Raw genomic sequence first — 13,262 nt, forward strand, 5'->3', positions numbered from 1 at the left:
AATAAATCTAGTTACCATCTGTCACCGTACAATATTCTGGAGTATATTCCCCATACTATGCATTTTATCCCCATGATTCATTTATTTTGTAACTGGTGATGCCTTTTTAGATAAAACACCAGACGTCATCCATGAAAGAGATAATTGATAAGTTGGATTTCATTAAAATTAAAAACTATGCAGAAGACAGTGTCAAGAAAATCAGAAAACAAGCCACAGACTGGAGAAAATATTCACAAAAGATGCACCTGATAAAGGACTATTATCCAAAATATACAATAGACCTTGAAAAATTAATAATAAGACAATAATCTGATTTTAAAATCGGCCAAAAACCTTAACAGACACTTCAACATAGAAGATAAACAGATGGCAAATAAGTATATGAAAAGATGTTCCACATCATAAATCATCATGAAATGCAAACTAGAACAATGAAATACTTTTCTACACACCTATTAGAATGGCCAAAATTCAGAATACTCTTAACACCAAATGTTGGCAAGGATGTGGAGCAACAGAAACTCTCATTCATTGCTGATGGGAATGCAGAATGGTAGAGACTCTGGAGGACAGTTTGGCGGTTTCTTAGAAAACAAACTCTTAACCATATGATCCAGCAATTGCACTTCCTGGTATTTATCCAAAAGAATGGGAAACTTATGTTCACATTAAAACCTGCACACATATGTTTTAGCAGCTTTATTCATAATTGCTAACATTTGGAAGCAACCAAGATATCCTTCAACAGGTGAACTGATAAACTGGTACATCCAGATAATGGAATGCTGCATGTGTGTACGTGATCAGTTGTGTCCAAATCTTTGCAACATCATAGACTAGCCCACCAGGCCCCTCTGTCCATGGGATTTTCCAGGCAAGAATATTGGGGTGGGTTGCCATTCCTTCTCCAGGGGATCTTCAATATTCAAGGATCAAACCTGTGTCTCCTGCTTGGCAGGTGGATTCTTTACAACTGAGCCACCTGGGAAGTCCATATTAATTATATCACAATAAAATACACATGAATATTTTAAAGTGCTAATAAAGATGATTCTATTAACTGAAATACCAATGTCTGCTAGCAAGGTCGCTTTCTTCCTTATATCAAGATATCCAAAAACTATAACTAGTAATCATAAAGTTTTTTGGTACACACATATTCAGAACAAAAATCCAAACTTTTATCAAGCTTTTATCAGAAAAGCTTGATAAGCTATCAAGTGACAACCAATGTCTTTGTTTACTATGGCAGATAAATGAAAGAAAGAATGGCTATAATCATGAAGGCTTTGATAATCATGGAGCTAACAAAGTTCACATTACATGTACATAAGTGGAGTAACAGGGTCCTTAGAAAATCCCATGGACGGAGGAGCCTAGTAGGCTACAGTCCATGGGGTCGCAAAGAGTCGGACACGACTGAGCGACTTCACTTTCACTTTTCACTTAGCAACCTAATAGAAAATAGTTTTATAAGTTTGAATTTTAAATGAGAGAAGTGAGGACATGTGGAATATTTGATTAAGAATGAGTGATTTAGGATATGGGAATTCTTTTGATGAAAAGCAGGCATTCCAGTATTGCTTTTCACATTTAATGCCTTGTTGCCAAAGCCAGAAATAACGTAGAGGAATAAACTTGTATTTCAGAATGTCAAGGAAAAGAAGTTGTATGTCATATGGCTCAGTGGTAGACAGAACTATTTTGGTATTCTTAAAATTTCACATACCTTATTTTCTCATCTCTTCTTTCCTATTTCTCTTTCATCATGCTACTTTTCCTTCTTGTTTTCTTTCATCTTATTCATTTTTTTCTGTTTTTCCTCCTTTACATCAGGTTAACTTTAGTTTCATGATTGACCTAAGAAGCCATTTTAGGCATTTTTACACTAATTTTACTCCCATGCCCTATGAGATCTTAAACCACAGATATCCTGTATACTTGTTTATGTACTGGAGGGCCACAAAGCACTGTAATATGGAAGGTTCTTTACCCACTGAGAATGCATTCTCCAGATAATAAGTTCTTTTGAGGGGAAGGACCATGGGGCTGGCCAGGTGATGCTAGTGGTAAAGAACCCGCCTGCCAATGCAGGAGATGTAAGAGACCCGGGTTCAATCCCTGGGTGGGGAAGGTCCCCTGGAGAGGAGCATGGCAACCCACTCAGGTATTCTTTCCTGGAGAATCCCATGGACAGAGGAGCTTGGCGGACTATGGTCCACAGGGTTGAAAAGAGTTGGACATGACTGAAGCAACTTTGCAAACAAAAACAAAAAAATCATGTTCTGTTTACTATTGTATGTTCTGTGCTTAATATATAATACTTGGGGCATAGTAGGCAATAAATAATTAGATGAATATTTATTGAATTAAAAGTGAAAATGATCTCTGCTACAGACTTGTCAACTATACTAAAATTCGTGGATCTTTTTCAGATGGTGCTACCTACTACCGACTACTCCACAACCCCTCCACATTCCAAGAATGTCTTCCTGAGACTATATCCTTGTGACGTGGGGGCAGGAGGAGAAGGGGACGACAGAGGATGAGATGGCTGGATGGCATCACGGACTCGATGGACGTGAGTCTGAGTGAACTCCGGGAGTTGGTGATGGACAGGGAGGCCTGGCGTGCTGCGATTCATGGGGTCACAAAGAGTCAGACACGACTGAGCGACTGAACTGAACTAAACTGGAAAGCATTATAATCACGAAAGTAATACTTTGGCAGCCAATTCCAAGAGCAGATTACTTACACAGGAGCTAATTTCATCTATCATAACTGATTTTTTTCTCTTTAGCTTCAGTTTCAGAAGGTAATCATTTCCTAAACTTTTTTCTAAATTCTGTGGCTGTACAGCCTCTTTGGTCCTTCAGTTCAGTTCAGCTCAGTTCAGTCGCTCAGTTGTGTCCAACTATTTGCAACCCCATGAATCGCAGCACGCCAGGCCTCCCTGTCCATCACCAACTCCTGCAGTTCACTCAGACTCACGTCCATCGAGTCCGTGATGCCATCCAGCCATCTCATCCTCTGTCATCCCCTTCTCCTCCTGCCCCCAATCCCTCCCAGCATCAGAGTCTTTTCCAATGAGTCAACTCTTCGCATGAGGTGGCCAAAGTACTGGAGTTTCAGCTTTAGCATCATTCCTTCCAAAGAAATCCCAGGGCTGATCTCCTTCAGAATGGACTGGTTGGATCTCCTTGCAGTCCAAGGGACTCTCAAGAGTCTTCTCCAACACCACAGTTCAGAAGCATCAATTCTTTTGGTCCTTAAAACCCCACTATTCAAGTTTATCAGTTTCAATTGAGAGATTAGAAAATGAAAAGGTGAAGGCTCTGTAGGAGAGGGAGAAAAGGAACAGAAGAAATCACTAAACTTATCTGTTTCATAATTGTTTTACCTGGAGAGTTCTTTGAGCTGAAGTTTTGTGATCTTGATGACTATGTTCTTGAGTGGTTCTCAATAGAAACATTTTGGCAATCTGTGAAGGAGTCATTAGTTACCTCAAAATGGGGACAGTGCCACCAGCATTTGTGGGTAAGGCCAGGGATGCTAAACATCCTGCAATACATGTGACTTTGGTCAGTTCAGGTCCATGGAAAAGTAGACATCAAGAGATTTGTTGGGGAAAATAGCTATTAAGAAAAAAATAAAGAGGAGGCAGGAGGCCAGGAGTGCCCTCAGACTGATGCAGTTCTGCTACGCATGAAACAAGAAAGAGCTGCCATTCAGCTCTGAGACGTCTTAGCTAGACCAATGAGGAGCCTCCAAACAACGACTGACCATTTGAAGGGCTCCCTGTTTGGGTGGGCGTGGCCTGGCTCTAATACCGGAGCTGTGCTCAGTCTTGATGGGGAGCAGTTCGGGGAGGATGAGGCTATAACATAAATGCTGTGGTGAATTCCCAAGATATAGCACTAGAAGACTGTCAGATAACTATAACATTCACAGCAGTTTCTCTCCCTCTGTATCTCTCACTCTGTCTATAAAGGAAATAAAAATGACACTTTACTTAGAAACCTTTGCCTGTAAACAAGAGAACAAGGTGATATAAATAAGATCATATGAGACATGCCAAGGTGAATATTTTGATGCTTTCCCTTTCTTTTTTCTTTTTGCCAGGTTAAAGTGTGGTACAGAATAAGTCTTGGGACACAAGAGGCACTTGAGAGCTGAGATCCAGTATGAAAAATAAGATGAATTAACTTACCAGGCTGCAACAATATTTACATTTCTAAGTTGCCCCAAATTTGTTTCACATTTTGAGCTCAAAAGGCTTGTGGGAACTTTAGGGAAACTCCGCTGGCATCTTTTAAATTTTGCTTACTGTCCCCAAGAGGAATAGCATCAGAATTTAACAGAAATGGCACTATCTGGCCTACAGTATCAATAATCTTATCACAGATCCACCCCCTGTGGTTTGCTGTTAAGACTCTTTGAGGGTTCCAGTTCACTGTCAACTTCATTCGAGTTCACAGTTGTAGCATCACAAATAAAAATAACCTTAGTTGATGGTCTGCAACCTTTTGCCTAAGTTACAGTCAGAGAGTCACATTTATTTTGTTGTTTGAAAAGCTTCATATCACCATTAACAAATGTCTTACTAGTGTATTTGGCTAGCATCTGCTTCTGAAGAGGCTGGCTTGGAAGGAATTTTCATATTTATTTTTTTTTAATTTTTATTTTTACTTAATTTTACTTTACAATACTGTATTGGTTTTGCCATACATTGACATGAATCTGCCACAGGTGTACATAAGTTCCCAATCCTGAACCCCCCGTCCCGCCTCCCACCTCCCACCCCATATCATCTCTCTGGATCATCCCCGTGCACCAGCCCCAAGCATCCTGTATCCTGCATCGAACATAGCCTGGCGATTCGTTTCTTACATGATAGTATACATGTTTCAGTGCCATTCTCCCAAATCATCCCACCCTCTCCTTCTCCCTCAGAGTCCAAAATCCGTTCTACACATCTGTGTCTCTTTTGCTGTCTCGCACACAGGGTCATCATTACCATCTTTCTAAATTCCATATATACGTGTTAGTATACTGCATTCATAGTTATTTTTAACTTGTACCTTGACTTTTGGAGGTGAACTGATGTTATTTTTAATTGTTACTAAAGGCATTTTGTCAAAAGATTTCTTTCTGTTTCCTTCATCTTCATCATCATCTTTATAAGTATCATTTCCCAACATTTCTGTAGCTTTAGACGCATTGGCATCTATTCTTGTTCACTTCATGATTTCTTCACTCCTTCCCTTCTAGTCTCTCTTGAAGGAAGACCTGAGCAGTGCATCCCACAACCACCAGAAACACCCCCTGCATCCCCACTGATCCACTTCCCCACCCATGTTCTGGGAGCAGCTCCTCTACAGCTTCTCTAGACCTCTCTTCTGGAGCTAGAGCTTACAAGAAAGAGGTTACTGGGACAGAGTACACCCCTGTTACTCAGTTGGTCTCAGGAATGTAACTACTGCTCATCTTCCTCTTCCTCCTCCATCATCTGATTCAAAATTTATGACTCTCTACCTGTCACTCTTCAGGTCTTAGTGGCTTACATGAGTATGACCCAAATGCTCTCTTAATGAAAATGTATATTGAGTGGTAATTAGACACTTCTCAGGCTGGGATTGCTGCATATGTCCTTGCAGTTCCAATTAAGTATCAGTAAACCTCCACCTGGTTCACATGCAGTCCACAGGTATTTTTCCTGCCTGTTATATGAAAGCAGCCCCTCCTCTTCCTGTTGATTTAGGTCAGTTACATTTGCCAAGATAGGGACTCCTCTTCTTGCCTGCTGGGGCCTGGACACAAAGAGTTCAAAGTGCCCGAACAGTAACCATAGCCTTTAGTTCAATGGAACTCTTGTGTTCCCTAGCAAAAACACACTCCCTCTGGGGACCAAGACTTCTAAACCTGCGAAGTCCAGAACTGCAGTCACAGGAAGCACAAAGTCACCCAATGACTCATTGAGGCCACTTCTGTTCCGTCCTCTGGACCCATGTATTCTTCCTATTAGGAGCAGTGTCATTCAGAGGTCTCTGATTCAGTTATATACTGGCCCTCTGTCCTCGCAGAATACTGCCTGTAAGCTGGCACCTCAGCTGTGCCTTCAGTACTCAGTTCTTCAGTACTCTGCCATCAGGCTGGCAGCTTCCAGATAGGGCAACAGGTGATACAAACAGTAGATAGATGCCTTGGTCATGAGTTCATACTCAAATCACCTTTAATGTGAAGTGGTTCCTTTTTGGATGCTGTGTAGAGTAGGATGTCATACCAGTGGATCTGGCCTTCTGCAAGCTCCTGGATAGTGGTACAGCTGAGGCTCTGAAGGCAAAAAAGGCACACCCATACCCAGAGTAGGCATTTATCCCAGAGAGGATGAACCAGTGGTTACTTTATAAGGGAAAGGGCTCAGTATTGTTGACTTGCCACCAAATCGCTGCTCTATCTCCTCAAATAATAGTGCCATACTGGGGTCTCAGTGTTTGTCTCTGTTGCTGGCAAGCTAGACCTTCCAAGGCAGGAGTAGCTCTACTGGCCTTGGTAGGTAGGATTTTGTGCTGGGCTCAGTAGCCTCTGTCTCTACAAACATGGCCATTCCATTCATACGCCCATTGTGCCAGTTCTGGGATGGGCCATGATAACACTTGGCTGACATCAACTCATAGAATCATTTTATCTCTTTGGTGGTTTCATCCCTTTTCCCATGGTTGATGCTTTCTGGTCAGAATGAAGACAAGATACAAAAATCTTTACTCTTGTGCCCACCCTAAATATGCTTGACGACATGCCTCTACTCCAGACCTCCCTGTCTCCAATCTAGGCATCTGTATGAATTCTCACCATGGGTCACTTTTTCCACACAAAGTGAATAACCAGCTACACTGCTTAGAGTTTTAGAAAGCTTTTCCCTCTCCACTGTCTTTCAGGGACACGACTGAATGTGGGTGTGATATGCTGCCATCCATTTTTCACCTCCCACCCATATACCAAAGTGAAAGTGAAAGTGAAGTCACTCAGTCGTGCCCAACTCTTTGTGACCCCATGGACCGTAGCCGACCAGGCTCCTCCGTCCCTGGGATTCTCCAGGCAGGAGTACTGGAGTGGGTTGCCATTTCCTTCTCCAGAAGATCTTCCCCATCCAGGGATCGAACCTGGGTCTCCCGCATTGCAGGCAGACATTTTACCATCTGAGCCACCAGGGAAGCTCATATACCAAGCCAACCCATTAATAATCAAGCTTGAGTTTTTTTCTCCTCCCTCAGCTGGTCAAATGTGAGCCCCTGTGTGGCCACACAGCCTGAGGGTGGGGTGCCGGAACAAGCATAGTGGGTGACATGAGGGTCTGGGCTACTAGGTCATGGGCTACTTTACTCATGCCTTCTGGTCCTATTGGAGTTTAATTCTGAATGCATCATTTCACTGTATTATGATGAATGGCTGCTGGGCCCATCAATTTTATGACTGGGCATGTCTGACAGAACTCAGCTTGTGACAGGCACTTCCGGATCCATGATAACTCGGTGCCCCATAGTCTAGCTTTCTGCCCCTACTAGGGGTTGGCACCATACCAGAGGCTGTTTCTTGAGTAAAGTCTTCTGCTGCAGATGGCATTACCTGGCTCTGAAATCCCAGGGGCCCATACTGTGATCTCCCACTGGGACTTGCTCTGTGTTCCACACTGGCCGCTGCAGAGCCCACTGCTGTTCCAGGAGGCACAGAACTGTGACCCAGAATGTGAGCCACAGTACTCCTAGGTGTGCAGTTTGTGCTTCCAGAACCCAAAGAGGCCCATCAGACATCATGCCTCATTTCTGTGGGAGTTGCAAGATACAGGAACTTGTTTTTCACTCTGGAGGGGACGTCTTCACATGCCAATGCCTACTGGACCTCTAAAAACCTTATGGAAGTGGCATATCCCTGAACCTTCTCAAGGTTTATCTCCTACTCTCTAGATGCATGTATCTTACTGAGGCCTCTACCCATCAGTATATTATAGGTGTAATATATCAATGTGACATTCTGCAGGGTGTCCAGACAGTCCATATCCCTTCAGACTGTATTAAAATAGAGGCTAGAAGAGGTAACATAGTCCTTGGATGAAGCCAGAAATAAGTTATCTCTTACACATCAATATAAACTGCTTCTTATCCTTTTTTTGGATTGAACAGAAAAAAATGCATTCACCAAATCACTAGTCACATAACATGTACCTGCTGCTGCTGCCGCTGCTGCTAAATCGCATCAGTCGTGTCCGACTCTTAGCAACCCCATGGACTGTCGCCTACCAGGCTCCTCCATCCATGGGATTCTCCAGGCAAGAGTACTAGAGTGGGTTGCCATTGCCTTCTCCAAACATGTACCTAAGGCCTTACTAATCTGCCCTAGCAATGACAGTATGTCCAACTCAGCTTGAATTGAGACTACTACTTGGCTGAGCTTGCTGTGGTAGTCTACGTCACTCTGTGGAATCCAGAGCAACACTAAATACCACCATCTCCTCTGGGACACAGTGTAAGTTTTCATTATCTTAGCTGGGCCAAAGATTAATTTTAAAGGCCTCTAGTTGCACTTCTTCACTATGGTAGCTCCTATCCAACAGCCTAACAACGTAGTACTTCAACTGCTAATTATGTCTATTGGATTTACATACTCAGGGACCAGGGAAATGACCAGCAGGTAAGTATGCAGACCCAGTGAATCCTCTGTAAACCAGACTTAAGAAGGACTCTGTTAGCTGCTTCTGTAATCTCCTGCTCTAACAGGAGGGATGATGACATTTTGGGTCTCCAGTTATCAAAGCAATTAGAGCCTCACTCCAAAGCTCCTTGAAATTACCAGTCACTACCCTTTCCCCATCGTACATGACTTAAGTAAATACCCTGGGTCCCTTTGGGGAATGACTGAAGAAATCATTACAATATAGTATACACAATGCTCCAGAGTCCTTCTCCTCAAGACCAGACACTTCTTTATAGTCAGTAGATTCTAGATCTGAAAATTGGCTCAATCTCAGGAATTGAGCAACATACTGTACCTTTTTATTGAGATGACAGCACTTAGCCTCCTACACCTCCATTCTTGCTTTCTTCTGGCCAAAGAGGACAATATAAGCATCATAATGAATTATGACTGAAGTGAGTTTAAAATGTCAAATATATTAAAATCTGTAAGTATATAATGATATTCAAAAGTAGGAAGAATATAAATTCATTTCAAGACTAGTTTATAAAGAAAAGGAGTTAAATTGAGCACTTATATTGCCCTACCTGTCCAAATATTTGAAGAGAGAGTTTTAATTCCAAGTAATAAATGAAAAAATATAAAATTAGAATATTTCCATTTTGCATCTCTAAATGAAATAATGAGCAGAGGCCATGATCATCAGCGTCTGCTAAGACCATTAGGTGAAAGGCTACTGAGAAACATTGATACAAGATAGACCATGCTGTCAAAATTTGAACCCATTAATCAACCTTTACATCAGAAAAAGAAAAACAGCCAGATATTGATGTGCTTTCTGCTGTGATGCAACAAGAAGGACATAGCACCACCTGTGAAATACTCCTGACAAAAAAAAAAATCAAACATGACTATGATCCAAGCCTCTAGATCTAATAGTTGGTGGTTTAGTAGCTAAGTTGTGTCCTGCTCTTGTGAGCAATGGACGGTAGCCTGCCAGGCTCCTTTGTTCATGGGATTTCTCAGGCAAGAATACTGAAGTAGGTTGCCATTTTCTTCTCAAGGGAACCTTCCCAACCCAGGGATTGAATCAGAGATTCCTGCATTGCAGGCAATTCTTTACTGCTGAGTCACGAGGGAAGCCCAGAGCTAACAGCTAGATTAGAGTTAATACAGAAGTAAAAGAAATGTGACTAATAACATAGGGGCAGAATCAGCAAAATCTTGAATGTTGGAAACTCTGTCACAGATGATCCAGTTCCTTTAACAAATAAATGGCAGGAAATGAGAAAGGAGAAAAATCATCATAGATTAAGAGAGATTTGAGAGACTTATCAACCTAAGGCAGTGTTTGAACTGCTTGACACAAATCAAGTATAAAAAGACATATGAGTATCTCAATATTTGCTGATATTTAGGAATTATAACTTTTGTTAGCTGACAATAGTATGTGATTATGGGTTTTTTTAATAAAGTAATTTTAATAATAAATTTACTTAATATATCTGAATGTTATCTGGCTTTGCCTTAAATAATCTGAGAAGGTGGGAAATAGTAATCAGGTGGGGAATGTTATGTAGATCAGTGGTTCTCAAACTTTAGTGAACCTACAAATCAGCTCAAAAGATTATTAAAACACAAAATCCCTGGGCCCAACCGCAGATTCTGATTCAGTGGTCTGAGGTAATTGTTGTTCAGTTGCTCAGTCACGTCTGACTCTTTGCAACCCTATGGACTGCAGCACGCCAGACTGCCCTGTCCTTTACCATCTCTCAGAGCTTGCTTAGACACATGTCAGTTGAGTCAGTGATGCCATCCAACCATCTCATCCACTGTCGTCCCCTTCTCCTCCTGCCTTCAGTCTTTCCCAGCATCAGGCTTTTTTCCCATGAGTCAGCTTTCCTCATCAAGTGGCCAAAGTTGAAACTTCAGCTTCAGCATCAGTCCTTCCAATGAATATTCAGGGTTGATTTCCTTTAGGATGGACTGGGTTGATCTCCTTGCAGTCCAAGGGACTCTCAAGAATCTTCTTCAACACCACAGTTCAAAAGCATCAATTCTTCGGTGCTCAGCCTTCTTTATGGTCCAATTCTCACATCCATACATGACTACTGAAAAAACCATAGCTTTGACTATATTATACGGACCTTTGTCCACAAAGTAATGTCTCCGCTTTTTAACACACTGTCTAGGTTTGTCATAGCTTTTCTTCCATGAAGCAAGTGTCTTTTAATTTCTTGGCTTCAGTCATGATCTGCAGTGATCTGGGTGCCTAAGAAAGAAAGTTTGTCATTGTTTGCATTGTTTCCCCATCTATTTACCATGAAGTGATGGGACCAGATGCCATGATTTTACTCTTTTGAAGGTAGAGTTTAAGCCAGCTTTTTCACTCTCCTCTTTCACCTTCATCAAGAGGCTCTTTAGTTTCTCTTCACTTTCTGCCATGAGGGTGGTGTCATCTGCATATCTGAGGTTATTGATATTTCTCCCAGCAATCTTGATTCCAGCTTGTGCTTCATCCAGCCCAGCATTTCGCTTGATTTACTCTATCAATCAATATTATCGCTCAGTCATGTCCAACTCTTTGTGAGTCCATGGACTACACAGTCCACAGAATTCTCCAGGCCAGAATACTGGAGTGGGTAGCCGTTCCCTTCTCGAGGGGATCTTCCCAACCCAGGGATTGAACCCACATTGCAAGCGGATTCTTTACCAGCTGAGCTATCAGGAAGCTTCTGATGTACTCTGTATATAAGTTAAATAAGTAGGGTGACAATATACAGCCTTGACGTGCTCCTTTCGCAGTTTGGAACCAGTCTGTTGTTCCATGTCCAGTTCTAACTGTTGCTTCTTGATCTGCATACAGGTTTCTCACGAGGCATGTAAGGTGGTCGGTAACTCCCAACTCTTTAGAATTTTCTGAAGTTGGTTGAGATCTACACAGTCAAAGGCTTTAGAGTAGTCAACTGAACCAGAAGTAGATTATTTTCTGGAGTTCTCTTATGTTTTTCTATGATCCAGCAGATGTTGGCAATTTGATCTCTGGTTCCTCTGCCTTTTCTAAATCCAGCTTGAACATCTGAAAATTCTCAGTTCACATACTGTTAAAACCTAGCTTGGAGAATTTTGAGCATTACTTTGCTAGCACATAAAATGAGTGCAATTGTGCAGTAGTTTGAACATTCTTTGGCATTGCCCTTCTTTGGGATCAGAATGAAAACTGACCTTTTCCAGTCCTGTGGCCACTGCTGAGTTTTCCAAATTTGCTGGCATATTGAATGCAGCACTTTCACAGGATCACCTTTTAGGATTCGAAATAACTCAACTGGAATTCCATCACCTTCACTTGCTTTGTTCATAGTGATGCTTCCTAAGGCCCACTTGACCTTACATGCCAAGATGTCTGGCTCTAGTTGAGTGATCACACCATTGTGGTTATCTGGGTCATGAAGATCTTTTTTGTATAGTTCTATTTGTATATTCTTGCCACCTCTTCTTAATATTTTCTGCTTCTGTTAGGTTCATACCGTTTCTGTCCTTTATTGTGCCTATCTTTGCATGAAATGTTCCCTGGGTATCTCTGATTTTCTTGAAGAGATCTCTAGTCTTTCCTGTTCTATTGTTTTCCTCTATTTCCTTGCATTTTTCACTTAGGAAGGCTTTCTTAACTCTCCTTGCTATTCTTTGGAACTCTGCATTCAGATAGGTATAACTTTCCTTTTCTCCTTTGCTTTCACTTCTCTTCTTTTCTCAGCTATTTGTAAGGCCTCCTCAGACAACCATTTTACCTTTTGCATTTCTTTTTCTTGGGAATGGTTTTGATCACTGCCTCCTGTACAGTGTTACAATGGTCCTGTACAATGGTCTGAGGTAAGGCCAATGAATTTGCATTTCTAACAATCTCTTAGGTGACACTGATGCTGTTGGTCCAAGGACTACATTTAAGTAGCACTGATAAGGATGAAAACAATTGGCTATTTATAATTGATCACTGCTGAAACTAGGTTCTGATAAGTACAAAGTAGTCCATTATACTTAATCTGATTCTGAACCCAATTTCAATGGTGTACAGTGGGTACACCAAGCAATTCTCCAGACTATAGCTGAGTGGCCTACAATTCAACTCAATTCTGACAGTCTACCTAGAGACAGCATCAGATTCCACAGGTTAAAGGCCCAGTTCCTCAAGGCTGAGCAAACTCCCTTCCTTCAGATGCCAATCACAAACCCAGGTTACCACTTGTACTTCTGACTAAGTAGCTCTATTAATAGATTGGAGGTTCCCATTATCCCTTCATCAGAGTCAATTAATTTGCTTAGGAGAATCATAGAACTCAAAGAAATATTTACTTACTAGATTCATTTCAGTTCAGTTGCTCAGTCATGTCTTACTCTTTGCAACCCGATGAACTGCAGCTCACCAGGCTCCCTATACATCACCAACTCCTAGAGATTGCTCAAACTCGTGTCCATCGAGTCAGTGATGCCATCCAACCATCTCATCCTCTGTCATCCCCTTCTCCTCATGCTTTCAATCTTTCCCAGCATCAGAGTCTTTCCCAAGGAGT

Source organism: Budorcas taxicolor, chromosome 5 (assembly GCF_023091745.1).
Source record: "Budorcas taxicolor isolate Tak-1 chromosome 5, Takin1.1, whole genome shotgun sequence".
Lineage (NCBI taxonomy): Eukaryota > Metazoa > Chordata > Mammalia > Artiodactyla > Bovidae > Budorcas > Budorcas taxicolor.